Below are 6,858 nucleotides of genomic sequence, written 5' to 3' on the forward strand. Positions count from 1 at the left end.
GGGAAGGGTGGGAAGAGGGGGAGGGAAATGGGAGGCTGGGAGGAGGTGGAAACTTGTTTTTTTTTCCTTTTCTCAATAAAATAAAAAAAAATCCTATCTGACACTAATGTGCAATCCTACAGCACAATATTTGGACCGTTTATAAATGTAAATGGTTGAAAAAATAACCATAGCCAAGGTGTTCATGCCTCTTTAGAAATTTCTAACAAACTTAGACCAGAACTGCTAAGTGAAATTTATATAATACAAATTAAACCTTTTCAATATCTCTAGTCAATGTTCTATTGGAGTGTGTTTGAAACAAGCCTTCAATTCAAGAACAATTTTTTGGGGGGATATAAAGATTGCATATAAAACACCAATAGATGACGATGGACAATGAAAGGACTGGGTAATAATACTTTTATTTGAATTTTTATTAAAATAAAACATGTTTTTCTAACACAGATAGTGGCTCATGCCCACACCTAATTCTTGAGAGGCTGAGGTAGGAATAGTGACTTTGAGACAAGCCTGGGTTACAGAGTAAAAGTCCCCATTTATATGCAAACTTAATAGAATTATGCTTCTGCTAAATATTTTTGTATTAATTATGTTACTACATTCAGTCAAAGGGCTCACACAAGTACTAATGGCAGTGGAGGAGCTCTCTGTGCCCTCGAGGGGTTAGCCTGATCTCCATGGTACCCAAAGAGCTGATATTGAGTCTTGTCCTCTGGTCACCATAAGTCAAGGATCATGATGTCAGCAGCTCTCTTACTTGTCTAATTGTCCTTAACATCCTTCAAAACGTTGTGGTGTAACAGTTGCAGGTGATGGAAAGAGGGATGTGCAACTTCCAGGAGTACAGAGAGACACAATTTTGATCTACACCTAGCTTTTGTCTTTGGCTGGATTTCACTTGCTACAGCCTATCAGGGAGCCCATTTTTTATTCTTGACCATCGTGCTCTGGGTAGCTGGCAGAGTTGAGAAGAAATTCTGAAAAGTGAAAGAACAGTGAACTACTCAAGTGTAGAGACCAGAGACAGGCATCCCATAAGGCACAAGTCATGGCCTCCTTTTCCTCTGCCTCATGAACTAAGACAATGAGAGGCATAGTGTCAGTTCAGGTGGAAGGCATGATGTACTGGAGTCCAGGAAAGATAGATGCAGAAGCCCCAAGGAAACAGGAGGAACTCAGAGGACCAAGTATGGGAAGAGATGCTGGAAATGGTGGGGATGAAGCTAGAGATCAGGATTGCGGATGCCTGGAAGTCTTTGTAGGAGGAAATAAGCTCATAGTGCATATGAATGGACAACTATTGAATGGTGTCCCCAAAAGGTCTAGTGGCAAGAGGAGGAGAGAATTTGTTTATGTTAGTGTCTCAGCATGCTGGAAGCAAGTTGGAAGCTGCAGTGAACGGGGTAAGGAAGAAGACAGAGGCAGAAGGAAAAGCCTGGGTTTGGTAGCTACCAAAGAAGATGTTAATGGGTTGAACTAAGGAAGTGGCATAAGGAAGAAAAGAAATCATTTGGTCATTTGAAAACTTCACCGATCCTTGATGGTTCAGAGAAAGGCAGATGCAACAGATGATATTGGAACGAAGCCAAGGACTTCAAATAATTAGGTGAAGGAGTCCATCAAATGAAGTTTCCTGATATTTAGTATTTAACGCCCAACTGAGAGGGAAAAGAATACAGTGGGAAGTAGAGGGTAAGGAAGAAAGAACACCAAGTACTTGGAGATTAGGATATTTAGAAATCTAAAAATATTGCATATGGTTTTCTCTTTTGAATGCTCTGAATGGGTTAGCTAGTAGAAGAAAAATATTAGATTTCCATTAGATTTACTAACAGGAAATCGGTGGTGAATATGCAAGCTATATGTAATGAGTAGTTATCAAAAAAATCTTGAGGACTGGGAAGACGAATCAGTACACACAAGCATGAGAACTCCCACCATTCATATAAAAAGCAGGTGTACCAATTTAAATCTTTAACCTCAATGATGGGAGAGACATGGGGAACCTGAGGGCTTGCTGGGAAGCCATATTAATGGAAATTACAAGTGACGGGAAAAGTGAGAGACCCTGACTCAAAATGCAGTGGAGAAGTTATTGAAGAGGAAATTGCAGGTCAACCTCTGGTTCACACATGCCCACTTGAGTGTTCTCCTCCTTCTTCCCCACATACAAGAAAAACCAAGGAAAGGACACAAAAGGAAAGGAAATACAAGGTAAGGAGAAGCAAAAAAAAAAAAGACAGTTATTTTATGTCCTGAAAGAAAACTATAGATGATTTTGTCTTCAAAAATGTAATTGATATTGAAAGAGATTAAAGTCATGCAATAAATCTCACCAAGTTACACAGTCACTTAATATCAGAATTTAGGCTGGGAGCCTCTCCCCCAGCTGATTTTGTTTATTTGTTTGTTTGGTTTTGGTTGTTTGGTTTTTTTGATTGGTTTTTGTTGTTTGTTTGTTTTTGGTTGTTTGTACTGGTCAATGGTTTCTGATGTTTTGTCATCCTAGGCTAACAATCTCAATTTCTAAATAAAAAAGACAGCTGACCATTCAAAGTAATAATGTTTTGCCCCAGTTCTTCAGGATAATCTGTGTCCATTCTCCTCACACGAGTTGGTGGGTGTTATCAAGTAGACAGTTATGAGAACTTAAAAAAAGCTTTGCATCCAAAGTTCCACCAAAGATGAGAACTGTCCAGTCCAACAACCACAGCAAAAGACACCACCTTTGGTCATTTTTTAAAATTAATGGTGCCTGTGCCCAAATTACCTATAAGCAACTGTAAAATGTCATGTCAAAGCAAACAAGACAAACATTCCTCCACACACCTTCTCAATGCAGCCTACCATAAGTGTTTGAAAGCACTTACTCGCCATTACTAGTCACCTTGGTAAGAAGAAAACAACAACATATTTTTCTTTTCTTTGTCACCTTTTAACAAAGTACTCTCTCTGGCTAAGACTTTGCATTCCAAGTTGAAGCCTAGGGCGAAATTTTTATAGCTGAATTATAAATCCCTGAAAGTAGAGATTTATTATGGAAATTCTGGAAACATATACTTAATAGATCCACACTTCCTAGAGTCCGTCTAATGAAAAGGGCTCTGTGCCTTCCTTCACATAGCTTTGCTAATAACATTAAATGATAAAAACATGTACAGATAAAATATTTAAGATGCAACACTCCTTTTCTGTTTGATGCAGTAAGCCTTACATTGTTGTAAAGGAAAAAAGCAAAGGGTCTGCTCTGACAGAAGAGGGCAAAACATGAACAAAATCTTTTGGAGATGATGGGTTATTAAGGTATGGCCTGTAATGTCATAGTCAAAATGTATAAAACGTTTACAACTTAGTCCTATTTTCACAGAAATTACATGTCCAAGTCTCAGGGCCAAAGACACATGTTAATAAGCCTACAACTTTTAATTAAGCAATATCTGAAAGTGGAGTCCCATTAAGCTGTGATTTGTGGGTTAGTTCATTACAGAGGGTCCCAACCAAGAGACACATACCCAGTATAAATCAAGCATTCTGCATTCCCTGGCTTAATGTGAACCTGTGGCTGATGCTTTATTGCCAGTTCCAAAGAGCAGTTCACAGAAAATCCTTTTCCCTAAAAGATGAGGACAGAGATCAAAACCTAACGACCCTGTGGTGTTTCTCTAATGAAATGACTCTTCTGCGTTGTTTATTTGCATAACATAGTCATTACTCATAAGGTTAATTATCATACATCTGATTATCTGACCTGAGGGGTTAGAGTTGTTATTGACATAAACCCATAGAGGGCAGCCTGGCAGTTGGTCTGGTAGTTAGGGGCAAGACTAAATTTCCTTTCCTTTCACTTTGGTAAGGGAGGTATTAAGTAGCTAATGGTCTGGGAAGAATTGGGCACGTGAAAAGAAAACAAGGCTGCCTTTCTTCCAGAAAGTAAATTCTCTAGGAGTTAAAGTATTAATTTTAAAATACAAAATGGAAAATGAGGGATGAATATAAATCTATGGCTGAGTATTTTGTATAAAGAGAAGATGAGAACAGAAGAAAATTGATATGCTTGACCTAGTAGATAATAAAAGGCCTACCTTTAAAGTTTTAGATGATATATGTCACAGAAAAAATATTTAAATTAATCAATGTAAAATCAATATTTAAACTTACTCATTGAATATTCAATAATCATATGTTAGGAATTTTTATATTTGTAATACCGCATGTATTCATAATATGTATATTACTATTTATCTTTGTATTTTCGACAATACATATCAAAAAATCTATCTTGATTGTTTAGATTTTTCCATCTTTCTGTCTGTGTCTCTCTCTGTCTCTGTGTCTCTCTCTGTCTCTCTGTGTGTTCGTGTGTGCTCTAGCCCATCGTTTGCCCCACGATGATGCATCACTTTCATCAAACTCAAGAATATCAAACCACCAAAGACCATGGCTTAAAATAAACCTTTTAACTTTGCAGAAGAGTGGACCAAGGTCTTTTGTTACAGTAAAATTGAAGTAACAAATATATTTATCCAACAACAACAACAAAAACCCTTTTCTGAAAGTTCTTTGATTTGCCCTGTATGTATTTTTTAGGCCTCCTATTCCATTCGACTGATTTGTTTACTTGTGGTTTGTGACCACAAACTAGCATGATAATTCAAGGTTTCTCTACATTCCAAATTTTGTTTGTCCAGATTTTCTTCATTCCTCTCTCTCTGTGTTAGGCATTGTACATTAAGTGTAAGAAACTTAAAAATTGTAGAACTCACTGACAACACCAACAAATTACCAGGATTAACAATGTGCTGTTTGTACTTCCATTATCACCATACAAAAATATACATATTATTTGCATATGTAAAGAAATAGATACACCAAATATGTTTTGGCCTTAAATATAATCTATGTACTTTATTAAGATATAGCAGATACATTTCCAAGTCAATTCCTATATTGTAGCAAGATTCAGTGCGATGCTCCAAAAGCGATCAGGAAACTCAGGCTCTCCACATCTCACTGGAGCACAGCTACTTCCAAACTTTCACATTTATCCCTGGGTGGTGTCATGGGGGAGAGGGTAAAAGAATGGTGTGCTCTGTGAAATCCAATGTCCTGTCTTTTCTTAGACGCTTCTACCAACCCCATACTAAAGCATTCGCTAGAGACACTCCATTTCCTCCTTCAGCATTACTGAGGATATGTAACTCTGGCCAATAACTTGACACAGCTACTCCCACTGACATGGAACATCAGCGGGAGCAGCTGTGAGAATACCGTTGGTGATCACCAATAGAAAGATGAGACAAGGTGCTCAGAATGAGTGAGACTCAGTCCTCTATGTTACTGACACAGGGTTCATCTGCATCCTCCAAGACTTTAAAAAAAATCCCACTGTAGGAAACTTGTCACCCACCTTCTGGTGTTGAATAGCTTTTATATTTTATTTATAATACATAATAATAAATATCACAGTGAGAAATATATGCATGTTATATTTACACGAGTCTTTCTTTGAAAATTGAAATGTGTGGCTATGTGGGTTAAATTTCTATTTATCAGGTGGAAATTTATTTAGGGTTTTTAACTTTTCCTTATAACATGTGACTTGTCCAGTGTCTTACTGGTTTTTATTGAATCATTCTTTCCTTACTGAAAATTTTGAATGAGTGATAAATACTTTCAATGGGAGACCAAGTTATTTCTTTTTTCCTTTATTAATATTTCATGCTGCACTACAGGACTTTGTAAGGGTGCTCAGTCACTAGGAAAACTTAGACTGTGAGCAGGATATTTTCCAGAATGTATTGCTATACAAATTTTTCTAGTGTTTTTCTTAAATTCTTGGTGTGTGTATGTGTGTGTGTGTGTGTGTGTGTGTGTGTGTGTGTACCAGCTTTTTTCTTTTGGGCCACCAACCAGCTCCCAAATCACAACATAGAGACTTAATATTATTCCTCTTATTTTAATCTGTTTTTTATTATTTGCATTTTCCTCAGGGCTTTTCACCTTCTTTTCTTTCTGAATATCATACTTTCCTTCTGTCTCTCTGTTTGGCTGGTTGGCAGCTGCCTGACTTCTGGCCCCAGGTGTGTCCTCCTTATTTCTCTGAGTTCTCCTTCTCTGCCATTCCTAGATTTCTCCTCCTACTTATTCTCTGCCTGCCTATCCTCTTCCTGCCTAGCTATTGGCTGTTCACCTCTTTATTGCAACAGGTGCCCTAGGAAAACAAGGTGAAACAGAGGCAACACATCTTTACATAATTAAATAAATGCAACATAAACAAAAGTAACACACCTTTCCACAGTTAAAGTTACAGTCCACGGTACAAACAAATGTAACACATCTCTACATAGTTAAATATTCTACAATGTGTGAGTGTGTGTGTGTGTGTGTGTGTGTGTGTGTGTGTGTAAGATAGAGATTGCTGGGTGGGTACACCATATATATCCATATCACTTGTATGTATTTTAAATTTCTAGCAATTAATATTTTGTTATCTTAATTATTTAAATTATATAGTATCTGGTTTTTGGTGGTTTTATTTAAATCAACCATAAATTTATTTTCTCCTGATCTTTGACAGTTTCTATTACCTTTAAGAAGACATTTCAGGAGCCGGGAGTGGTGGCACACGCCTTTAATCCCAGCACTCGGGAGGCAGAGGCAGGCGGATCTCTGTGAGTTCGAGACCAGCCAGGTCTGCAAGAGCTAGTTCCAGGACAGGAACTAAAAGCTATGGAGAAACCCTGTCTCTAATCCCCCTCCCCCCCAAAAAAAGAAAAAGAAACCAAGGAGAGTATGTTTGAGTCTTTTCATAATGTTAGGACACCAGAGTCTGTGTTTCTAATACAAGGAACCTAA

Source organism: Microtus ochrogaster, chromosome 16 (assembly GCF_000317375.1).
Source record: "Microtus ochrogaster isolate Prairie Vole_2 chromosome 16, MicOch1.0, whole genome shotgun sequence".
Taxonomy (NCBI): Eukaryota; Metazoa; Chordata; class Mammalia; order Rodentia; family Cricetidae; genus Microtus; species Microtus ochrogaster.